Genomic DNA, 13,711 nt, shown 5'->3' with positions numbered 1-13,711 from the left:
CCGCACAGTCTTACGCAGGTAGCATTGCCTTTAGAATAAGGGGTAGCAGGGAGACGACTTCTGACGCCATTTTGGATCTGAATCTTCTCTCCTAGGAAGTGGGATCTGGCTGACTGGATCCAGTAAGGATGACTGGCGGGACTTCCAGTACAGCATCTACATCCCTATGAATCCTCCGCTATCACGCACATCAATTACTGCGGTTCACCGTTCCTGCAGCCGTCAGACATTTGTGGGTTTGACACAGCTTCTGCCTGGATGGGAGACCCCCAACAGCCCTCATCCGGGGGGGATACGAGGGTGGCAGGTCCCTGGGAGCGGGGCGACAACACCGATCGCTGCCCCCGCTAAGTATGTGCCCCTTTTACAATGGACACCAAGAACTCGGAGTTATGAGCGGCGAGAGAACAATGGAAGGAGGAGATTTACAGAAACACAGATGAGCTGGCGACAACCAACAATCCGTCTGACAACTGTCTGACAACCAGCAATCCGTATGACAGTCAGTGATCCGTATGACAACCGTCAGTCTGACAACCAACAATCCGTCTAACTACTGTCTGACAAACGGCGATCCGTATGACAACCGTCAGTCTGACAATCAGTGATCCGTCTGACAATCAGTGATCCGTCTGACAACCAACGATCCGTCTGACAACCAACGATCCGTCTGACAACCAACGATCCGTCTGACAACCAACGATCCGTCTGACAACCAACGATCCGTCTGACAACCAACGATCCGTCTGACAACCAACGATCCGTCTGACAACCAGCGATCCGTCTGACAACCAGCGATCCGTCTGACAACCAGCGATCCGTCTGACAACCAGCGATCCGTCTGACAACCAGCGATCCGTCTGACAACCAGCGATCCGTCTGACAACCAGCGATCCGTCTGACAACCAGCGATCCGTCTGACAACCAGCGATCCGTCTGACAACCGTCAGTCTGACAACCAGCGATCTGTCTGACAACCAGCAATCCGTCTGTCGGACAAACAGCGAACGGTCTGACAACCATCTGTCTCATCACCAAGAAAAAGATGGCTTTAAAAGGTATAAAAAGAACCCCCCGCAGCAGCGAAGCAAGAAAGTGCTGCAAGTTTACACCGCGGGCCACCAAACGCGCGAGAACATCCATGCAGCCTGTCATTTAAAAAGAGAATATAATCCCACGTCCCGTTAACCCCTTCCTGTTAGCTTCCAAATTTTGCAGTTTTTTTATCGCCGCCTTCCAAGAGCTATAAGGGAGCAACACGGTCAGACGCGGCACGCGGAAATTACCAACTGACTTCACTGATTTTATTCACATGAGCAATTTTTCCCTCGGACCGAAGATCTGAGATACAAAAACCGCGGCTCGTCCTGTTTTTGGTAAACTCTTGTTTAAAAATCGCAATTTACTATGGAAAGTTAACTTAAATGAATCCAAGTCTCAAGGTCCAGATGAATTACATCCTAGGATACTAAAGGAAGCAGCGGAGGTAATTGCTGAACCACTCGCCATCATCTGTGACAATTCTTGGAGAACAGGAGAAGTCCCAGAAAATTGGAAAAGGGCAAATGTTGTCCCTATCTTCAAAAAAGGGAAGAAGGTGGATCCAGGAAACTACAGGCCTGTGAGCCTGACTTCTATAATGGGAAAGATCTTTGAACAAATGATTAAAGGAGATGTCTCGAAGAAGCAGTGATTTTTTTTTTTTGCCCAATCCCCCTAATTAAACATACATTACTAATTACCCCTGTAAATGACTTTCCTAGCTGGTTCGTACTTACCGTTCCAGCGTTTCAGCAACTTATAAAAGTTTCCCCAATATGGCCGCCGGCTCTTTCCCCGTCGCTCGCTGCAGCCCGACGTGCGCGCTCCCGAGACGCTGCCAGCTGTGTCTCCATGGCAACCGGACGCCCTGCAGCCGCCGACCAGACGCCCCGCAGCCGCCGACCAGTCACCCACCGCCAGGCAGCAGGTAACCGGCGCTAGCCCCCGGCTCCCCAGCGCTACGCTCCCGGCTCCCCAGCGCTAGACCCTCAGCCCAGGTGAAGGCCCCGGAGCCCAGCGCTGGGCTCCGGGGCCTTCACCTGTCAGTGACCATCACCCCCGACCCATCACTTACCCCCCTGGCCCAGCGCTAGTTCCCCCCGGCCTAGCGACAGCCCCCCCATCGCAGCGACAGCCCCCCCGGCCTAGCGACAGACCCCCCATCGCAGCGACAGCCCCCCCCGGCCTAGCGACAGCCCCCTCATCGCAGCGACAGACCCCCCCCGGCCTAGCGACAGACCCCCCATCGCAGCGACAGCCCCCCCGGCCCATCACTTACCTGGACGGCAGGACAGCTGGGCGGCTTCTCCGGACGGCAGCTCCAGTTTCTGCACCTTCCTCTAACAGAGGAAGGTACAGAATGGCCGCTCCAGCGCGCTCCCGAGCAGTGACAGCTCATCTGCGCATGCGCAGAAGAGCTGTAGCGGGGAGCACACTGAAGCGGCTCGTGCTGAAAGGAGAAGACCGGACTGCGCAAGCGCGTCTAAAAAAGCAAGCTGCCAGCGAATTTCGACGGAACCATGGAGACGAGGACGCCAGCAACGGAGCAGGTAAGTGAATAACTTCTGTATGGCTCATATTTAATGCACGATGTACATTACAAAGTGCATTAATATGGCCATACGGAAGTGTATAACCCCACTTGGTTTCGCGAGACAACCCCTTTAAACAGCATGTATGCAAGTACTTGGATGAGAATGGAGTAATTAACCAGAGCCAGCATGGGTTTGTAACAAACAAGTCATGTCAGACTAATCTAATGTCCTTCTATGACAGAATCACCGATTGGGTTGATCAGGGAAATGCGGTGGATATAGTATATCTTGACCTTAGTAAAGCATTTGACAAAGTATCTCATACCAGACTTATTGAAGAAATGACCAAATCTGGGATTGACAAGGCAACTGTTAGGTGGATTCACAACTGGCTGAGTGATCGTACTCAAAGAGTGGTCATAAATGGCTGCACATCCAAGTGGGAGAATGTATCAAGTGGAACCACAAGGCTCTGTCCTGGGCCCAGTGTTGGCCAACATTGTTATAAATGATCTGGAGGAGGGAATTGTGGGAAACTGATCAAATCTGACGACGACACAAAGCTAGGAGGGATAGCTAACACTAGGGAAGAGAGAGGGAGTATTCAAAAAGATCTAGAAAAGCTTGTACAGTGGGCGACGACTAACAGAATGGTATTTAACAAGGAGAAATGCAAAGTCCTACATCTGGGCAAGAAAAGTGAAAAAGACAAATACAGAATGGGAGGAATTAGGCTAAGCAGCAGCACATGTGAAAAAGACTTGGGTATACTAATAGATCATAGACTGAACATGAGTCAACAATGTGATGCAGCAGCCAAACAGGCAAACACAATTCTGGGATGTATTAAGAGAAGCATAGAGTCTAGATCACGTGAGGTCATTATCCCCCTCTACGCTTCCTTAGTCAGACCTCATCTGGAATACTGGGACCAGTTCTGGGCACCCCACTTTAAAAAAAGACATAGGCAAACTGGAGCAAGTTCAGGGAAGAGTTACCAAGATGGTGAGCGGTCTGCAAATCCTGTCCTATGAGGAACGGTTAAAGGATCTGGCAATGTTGAGCAGAAGAGAAGGCTGAGAGGAGACTTAATAGCTGTCTACAAATATCTGAAGGGCTGTCACAGTGCAGAGGGATCAGCCCTATTCTCATCTGCACAAGGAAAGACTAGAAGCAATGGATGAAACTGAAAGGGAGGAGATACAGATTAGCTATTAGATAGTGAGGGAATCAATGAGTGGAACAGGTTGCCACGGGAGGAGGGGAGTTCTCCTTCAATGGAAGTCTTCAGAGGCCGGATAGACATCTGTCTAGGATGATTTAGTAAATCCTGCACTGAGCAGGGGGTCGAACCCGAGGACGCTGGAGGACCCTTACAACTACACCATTCTATGATTCTATGAAAGCAAAAAGAATTGTAGTGCACTTGCGTATCAATGTGAGCGTCACGAGCGCGGGCGACAGTCTCTCAATCTTTACTATAGAGCAAGCATTTGATTTCCAGGTGTGTGAAGATCGCGAGCGCAGCGATGAGTGTTTCTCGCAAAACGCATCGAACTCAAAGCCAAAACCACAGGCTACAAGTGAATTGTGGTTCTCAGACCAATATCGCCCTCGCCATGTGGAGGCACCCGAGCCTTTACAGATGTCCGCTGCAGCGCATGAGCCTATGCTATTTACTAAGATGGCGGGTCTGGAGGCATTCACTGGCTGCCATGACAGCGGTTCAGCATCCTGCGATCGCACTGTGGGGTTAAGATGTGATTAGGTGACAGATATCTCCTTCTCTCTAACCCCTTGTATTCCATAGTCAGCATCTAAGGGGTTAATGCTGGGCTCAGCTGCAGTTCAGTGTCACATAGCTGGAAACTGGCGGGTTCGGAACGTTTCTATGCTTGGACATCCCCTTTAAGGGAGCGTTCAGACATTTACTGACAGATCTGCTCTGAAATTCTGCAAGTACGACACAACGTTAATGAACACGGTTCGCTTACATCGTAGGAAGTCGGGGCGGATTCTGGGGGGAAAAAAGTTCTAAAACTTTCAAACAGATTTTTTGTTTCAATTCCTTAATATTGAGAAGATCCCTGCTTGCTGTCAGTGAATGAGACTCTTGCTTCCATTTACAGGCAGTATTCCTATACAGAGCTGGTCCTGCTCTCAGCTGAGAAGTTGGTACATTGTATCAGTGTAATGCTCTGTGGGCTGGACTCCAGCCTGATACATTGTAACAAATGAGTGTAGCTGCGGCTGCTGCTTTGTCTACAGTGATACAATGTATCCGCTTCTCAGCTGAGCGCAGCACTAGTTCTGTAACGAGTCCTCATTCACTGACAGCCAGCAGTGATCTTGGTGGTGAAGCACTGATTGTCCTTGCTTGCAGTCCTCCTTGCCTACAGTCCGCTGGATGTGGCGTCTGCCGTCACCCGCTGTCTAAAACTAGAGTCACTCCTTAAGAGAGTCGGACCGATTGTGATGCGTTCCTGTGATCTTCATCCGCGTCGCATCGGATTTTGAACCGCCTGCTGGTTTCTGCGCACTTCTCTCTTTAATGTTTACACGCGATAAAAACGGACGGCTCTTATCAATCGAGTGGAGTCGGTGTTATAAGCGAAAACATGGATGTGCGGCGAGTCGTTGACTTCATTCGGACTGTTCCTCCAATCGCTCCCGGACTCGCACACAGCGAACGTTAAGAGCGCTGCGGATCATTCCGCCTGCACGCCGCCATTCGCAATAAACGGGCTGCCGTTCACAGATGAGGGACTCTTGCTCGCACGGCCGGACAGTCGCTCGGTTCCTGCGCCTCCTGCAGGTGAGCCGTTGGTTGTTCAGTGTCCGGTTGGCGGCTGCTTATACACGGGCCGACTATCGCCTGACATCGCCGTTTCTGTCATCGCCCCGTGTAGAGGTGCCTTTATGGCGTTGCACTAATTACTGGCGGACGTGAATCAGACCGCGCGACCACCGCGAGGGGCGCAAACTCACGCACGGTCGGCAAACGGTAAAATGATTCTATTAGCTCTGAAGATGAAGGAACTTTGGCACAGAAGAGTGAAGAGCGCGAACGGCGGGTAAGATGTGGGCGCACCGCGGCCTGCGGGTCACGTATCAGCGGCTGTGGGCCGTGTTCAGCGCCTCTGCTGATATAGAGTGCCGCCATTTAAATTCTCCAACCTGCGCCGAGGACGGGAGTTACTGCTGAGCAAACACTTCCACGCACAGAGAGGCGCGGCGATCGCACTTTTACTGCCCTGATTACATGATGGCATCAAACGAGGAGTCAGGAGCCGCCCGGAGATGACGAGCCCCCCCGTCTGCGCTTCTGATGAGCGCTATTCTATTACGTGTGACAGTTGGGGGACGGCGCCATCTTTGGCATGAGTTGGTTGGCACACTGAGAATTATCCTTCCTGGCCGTCTCAAGTATTGAAGGCCGCCGTCCACTCGTCCCCCCGGCGAATCAGATTGTACGCACCCCTCAATTCGATTTTAGTGACAATCCGAGCGCCCCGCAGACGATCGAACAGCTCAGAAATCAACGGCAGCGGGTATTGGTTTTTCACCGTGATGGCGTTGAGCCCTCGGTAGTCGATGCAGGGGCGCAACGAACCACCCTTCTTACAAAGAAAAACCCAGTCCCGGCCGGGAAGGAGGACTTTGGCCAAATCATCTTTCACATACTCGGCCATGGCCTGCGTCTCTGGGAGACATGGAATGAACCCGTCCCAGAGGAGGTACGGTACCAGGCATGAGCTCAATGGGACAGTCGTAGGGGCGATGTGGTGGCAGGCTCTCGGCTTCCTTATTGTCAAATACGTCTCTGAAACTCTGATACGCCTCGGGCAGACCTGGGCACAGGGGTCATTCATCCAGCAGAGGTCTGTATATGCCAGCCGCTGCCCATCGGTGACCCTTACCTAGGATACAATATAACACCCCAGACTAATACCGCACATAGGACACAATATAACACCCCAGACTAATACAGCACATAGGACACAATATAACAACCCAGACTAATACAGCACATAGGACACAATATAACAACCCAGACTAATACAGCACATAGGACACAATATAACAACCCAGACTAATACCGCACATAGGACACAATATAACAACCCAGACTAATACAGCACATAGGACACAATATAACACCCCAGACTAATACCGCACATAGGACACAATATAACACCCCAGACTAATACCGCACATAGGACACAATATAACACCCAGACTAATACCGCACATAGGACACAATATAACACCCCAGACTAATACCGCACATAGGACACAATATAACACCCAGACTAATACCGCACATAGGACACAATATAACACCCAAGACTAATACCGCACATAGGACACAATATAACACCCCAGACTAATACGGCACATAGGACACAATATACCACCCCCGGACTAATACAGCACATAGGACACAATATAATACTCCAGACTAATACCGCACATAGGACACAATATAATACTCCAGACTAATACCGCACATAGGACACAATATAATACTCCAGACTAATACCGCACATAGGACACAATATAATACTCCAGACTAATACCGCACATAGGATACAATATAACACCGCAGACTAATACCGCACATAGGACACAATATAACACCCCAGACTAATACCGCACATAGAACACAATATAACACCCCAGACTAATACCGCACATAGGACACAATATAACACCCCAGACTAATACCGCACATAGGACACAATATAATACTCCAGACTAATACCACACATAGGACACAATATAACACCCCAGACTAATACAGCACATAGGACACAATATAACACCCCAGACTAATACCGCACATAGGACACAATATAATACTCCAGACTAATACCGCACATAGGACACAATATAACACCCCAGACTAACACCGCACATAGGACACAATATAACACCCCAGACTAATACCACACATAGGACACAATATAACACCCCAGACTAATACCGCACGTAGGACACAATATAACACCCCAGACTAATACCGCACATAGGACACAATATAACACCCCAGACTAATACCGCACATAGGACACAATATAACACCCCAGACTAATACTGGGCAAAGGACACAATATAACACCCCAGACTAATACCGCACATAGGACACAATATAATACTCCAGACTAATACCGCACATAGGACACAATATAATACTCCAGACTAATACCGCACATAGGATACAATATAACACCCCAGACTAATACCGCACATAGGACACAATATAACACCCCAGACTAATACCGCACATAGAACACAATATAACACCCCAGACTAATACCGCACATAGGACACAATATAACACCCCAGACTAATACCGCACATAGGACACAATATAATACTCCAGACTAATACCGCACATAGGACACAATATAACACCCAGACTAATACCGCACATAGAACACAATATAACACCCCAGACTAACACCGCACATAGGACACAATATAACACCCCAGACTAATACCACACATAGGACACAATATAACACCCCAGACTAATACCGCACATGGGACACAATATAATACTCCAGACTAATACCACACATGGGACACAATATAACACCCCAGACTAATACCGCACATAGGACACAATATAATACTCCAGACTAATACCACACATGGGACACAATATAACACCCCCAGACTAATACCGCACATGGGACACAATATAACACCCCAGACTAATACCGCACATAGGACACAATATAACACCCCAGACTAATACCGCACATAGGACACAATGTAACACCCCAAACTAATACCGCACATAGGACACAATATAACACCCCCAGACTAATACCACACATGGGACACAATATAACACCCCAAACTAATACCGCACATAGGACACAATATAATACCCCCAGACTAATAGCACACATAGGACACAATATAACACCCCAGACTAGTACCGCACATGGGACACAATATAACACCCCAGACTATACCGCACATAGGACACAATATAACACCCACACTAATACCACACATTGGGCACAATAGAACACCCCAGACTAATACCGCACATAGGACACAATAGAACACCCCAGACTAATACCGGGCATAGGACACAATATAACACCCCAGACTAATACTACACATAGGACACAATATAACACCCCAGACTAATACCGCACATAGGACACAATATAACACCCCGGACTAATACCGCACATAGGACACAATATAACACCCCAGACTAATACCGCACATAGCACACAATATAACACCCCAGACTAATACCGCACATAGGACACAATATAACACCCCAGACTAATACCGCACATAAGACACAATATAACACCCCAGACTAATACCGCACATAGGACACAATATAACACCCCAGACTATTACCGCACACAGTACACAATATAACGCCCCCGACTAATATAGCACATAGGACACAATATAACACCCCAGACAAATACCGCACATAGGACACAATATAACACCCCAGACAAATACCGCACATAGAACACAATATAACACCCCAGACTAATACCGCACATAGGACACAATATAACACCCCCAGACTAATACCTCACATAGGACACAATATAACACCCCAGACTAATACCGCACATAAGACACAATATAACACCCCAGACTAATACCGCACATAGGACACAATATAACACCCCAGACTAATACCACACACAGTACACAATATAACGCCCCCGACTAATATAGCACATAGGACACAATATAACACCCCAGAAAAATACCGCACATAGAACACAATATAACACCCCGGACTAATACCGCACATAGGACACAATATAACACCCCCAGACTAATACCTCACATAGGACACAATATAACACCCCAGACTAATACCGCACATAGGACACAATATAACACCCCAGACTATTACCGCACATAGCACACAATATAACACCCCAGAATAATACCGTACATAGGACACAATATAACACCCCAAACTAATACCGGGCATAGGACACAATATAACACCCCAGACTAATACCGGGCATAGGACACAATATAACACCCCAGACTAATACCGCACATAGGACACAATATAACACCCCCAGACTAATGCCGCACATAGGACACAATATAACGCCCCCGACTAATATAGCACATAGGACACAATATAACACCCCCAGACTAATGCCGCACATAGGACACAATATAACACCCAAGACTAATACCATACATAGCACACAATATAACAACCCAGACTAATACCGCACATGAGACACAATATAACACCCCAGATTAATACCAAACATAGGACAGAATATAACGCCCCCGACTAATATAGCACAAAGGACACAATATAACACCCCGGACTAATACCGCACATAGGACACAATATAACACCCCGGACTAATACCGCACATAGGACACAATATAACACCCCGGACTAATACCGCACATAGGACACAATATAACACCCCAGACTAATACCGCACATAGGACACAATATAACACCCCAGACTAATACCACACAAAGGACACAATATAACAGCCCAGACTTATACCGCACATAGGACACAATATAACACCCCAGACTAATACCACACATAGGACACAATATAACATCCCCAGACTAATAACGCACATAGGACACAATATAACACCCCAGACTAGTACCGCACATAGGATACAATATAACACCCCAGACTAATAACGCACATAGGACACAATATAACATCCCCAAACTAATAACGCACATAGGACACAATATAACACCCCCAGACTAATACCGCACATAGGACACAATATACCACCCCCAGCCTAATACCGCACATATGACACAATATAACACCCAGACTAATACCACACATAGGACACAATATAACACCCCAGACTAATACCACACATAGGACACAATATAAAACCCCAGACTAATACCACACATAGGACACAATATAACACCCCAGCCAAATATCGCACATAGGACACAATATAATACCCCAGACTAATACCGCACATAGGACACAATATAACACTCCCGGACTAATACCGCACATAGGACACAATATAACACCCCAGACTAATACCGCACATAGGACACAATATAACATCCCAGACTAATACCGCACATAGAACACAATATAACACCCCAGACTAATACCGCATGTAGGACACAATATAACACCCCAGACTAATACCGCACATGGGACACAATATAACACCCCAGACTAATACCACACATGGGACACAATATAACACCCCAGACTAATACTGCACATAGGACACAATATAACACCCCAGACTAATACCACACATAGGACACAATATAACACCCCAGACTAATACCGCACATAGTCTGGGGTGTTATATTATGTCCTATGTGCGGTATTAGTCTGGGGTGTTATATTGTGTCCTATGTGCGGTACTAGTCTGGGGTGTTATATTGTGTCCCATGTGTGGTATTAGTCTGCGGCGTTATATTATGTCCTAATACCACACATGGGACACAATATAACAACCCCCAGACTAATACCGCACATAGGACACAATATAACACCCCAGATTAATACCGTACATAGGACACAATATAACACCCCAGATTAATACCGCACATAGGACACAATATAACACCCCAAACTAATACCGGGCATTGGACACAATATAACACACCAGACTAATACCGGGCATAGGACACAATATAACACACCAGACTAATACCGCACATAGGACACAATATAATACCCCAGACTAATACCACACATAGAAAACAATATAATACCCCCGGACTAATATCAGGCATAGGACACAATATAACACCCCCAGACTAATACCGCACATAGGACACAATATAACACCCCAGACTAATAGCGCACATAGGATACAATATTACACCCCAGACTAATACCGCACATAGGACACAATATAACACCCCCAAACTAATAGCACACATAGGATACAATATAACACCCCAGACTAATACCACACATAGGATAGAATATAACACCCACAGACTAATACCGCACATAGGACACAATATAACAACCCAGAGTAACACCGCACATAGGAACCAATATAACACCCCCAGACTAATACCGCACATAGGACACAATATAACACCCCAGACTAATACCGCACATAGGACACAATATAACAACCCAGACTAATACCGCACATAGGACACAATATAACACCCCAGACTAATACCGCACATAGGACACAATATGACAACCCAGACTAATACCGCACATAGGACACAATATAACACCCCAGACTAATACCGCACATAGGACACAATATGACAACCCAGACTAATACCGCACATAGGACACAATATAACACCCCAGACTAATACCGCACATAGGACACAATATAACACCCCAGACTAATACCGCACATAGGATACAATATAACACCCCAGACTAACACCACACATAGGACACAATATAACACCCCAGACTAATACCGCACATAGGACACAATATAACACCCCAGACTAATACCGCACATAGGACACAATATAACATCCCCAGACTAATACTGGGCAAAGGACACAATATAACACCCCAGACTAACACCACACATAGGATACAATATAACAACCCAGACTAATACCACACATAGGATACAATATAACACCCCAGACTAATACCGCACATAGGACACAATATAATACCCCAGACTAATACCGCACATAGGACACAATATAACACCCCAGACTAATACCGCACATAGGACACAATATAACACCCCAGACTAATACCGGGCATAGGACACAATATAACACCCCAGACTAATACCACACATAGGACACAATATAACACCCCCAGACTAATACCACACAAAGGACACAATATAACACCCCAGACTAATACCGCACATAGGACACAATATAACACCCCAGACTTATACCGCACATAGGACACAATATAACACCCCAGACTAATACCTCACATAGGACACAATATAACACCCAGACTAATACCGCACATAGGACACAATATAACACCCCCAGACTAATACCGCACATAGGACACAATATAACACCCCAGACTAATACCGCACATAGGACACAATATAACACCCCAGGCTAATACCACACATGGGACACAATATAACACCCCAGACTAATACCGCACATAGGACACAATATAACACCCCAGACTAATACCGCACATAGGACACAATATAACATCCCCAGACTAATAACGCACATAGAACACAATATAACACCCCAGACTAGTACCGCACATAGGATACAATATAACACCCCAGACTAATAACGCACATATGACACAATATAACATCCCCAGACTAATAACGCACATAAGACACAATATAACACCCCCAGACTAATACCGCACATAGGACACAATATAACACCCCAGACTAATACCACACATAGGACACAATATACCACCCCCAGCCTAATACCGCACATATCACACAATATAACACCCCAGACTAATACCACACATAGGACACAATATAACACCCCAGACTAATACCACACATAGGACACAATATAACACCCCAGCCAAATATCGCACATAGGACACAATATAATACCCCAGACTAATACCGCACATAGGACACAATATAACACCCCCAGACTAATACCGCATATAGGACACAATATAACACCCCCGGACTAATACCGCACATAGGACACAATATAACATCCCAGACTAATACCGGGCATAAGACACAATATAACACCAGAGACTAATACCGTACATAGCACACAATATAACAACCCAGACTAATACCACACATGGGGCACAATATAACACCCCAGACTAATACCGCACATAGAACACAATAGAACACCCCAGACTAATACCGGGCATAGGACACAATATAACACCCCAGACAAATATCGCACATAGGACACAATATAACACCCCAGACTAATACCGCACATAGGACACAATATAACAACCCAGACTAATACCGCACATAGGACACAATATAACACCCCAGACCAATACCGCACATAGGACACAATATAACACCCCAGACTAATACCGCACATAGGACACAATATAACACCCCAGACTAATACCGCACATAGGACACAATATAACACCCCAGACTAATACCACACAAAGGACACAATATAACACCCCAGACTTATACCGCACATAGGACACAATATA

General features: G+C 46.6%; 1 protein-coding gene across 5 annotated transcripts in view; it reads right to left on the bottom strand.

The window, feature by feature from the left end:
* The window catches only part of ST3GAL3 (ST3 beta-galactoside alpha-2,3-sialyltransferase 3), a 277,669-nt gene that overhangs the window by 223,396 nt on the left and 40,562 nt on the right, over nt 1–13,711 (bottom strand). The gene's annotated exons all lie outside the window — the stretch shown is intronic.

This window comes from Eleutherodactylus coqui, chromosome 3 (assembly GCF_035609145.1).
Source record: "Eleutherodactylus coqui strain aEleCoq1 chromosome 3, aEleCoq1.hap1, whole genome shotgun sequence".
Classification (NCBI taxonomy): domain Eukaryota; kingdom Metazoa; phylum Chordata; class Amphibia; order Anura; family Eleutherodactylidae; genus Eleutherodactylus; species Eleutherodactylus coqui.
This window is presented reverse-complemented; position numbering and strand designations above follow the sequence as displayed.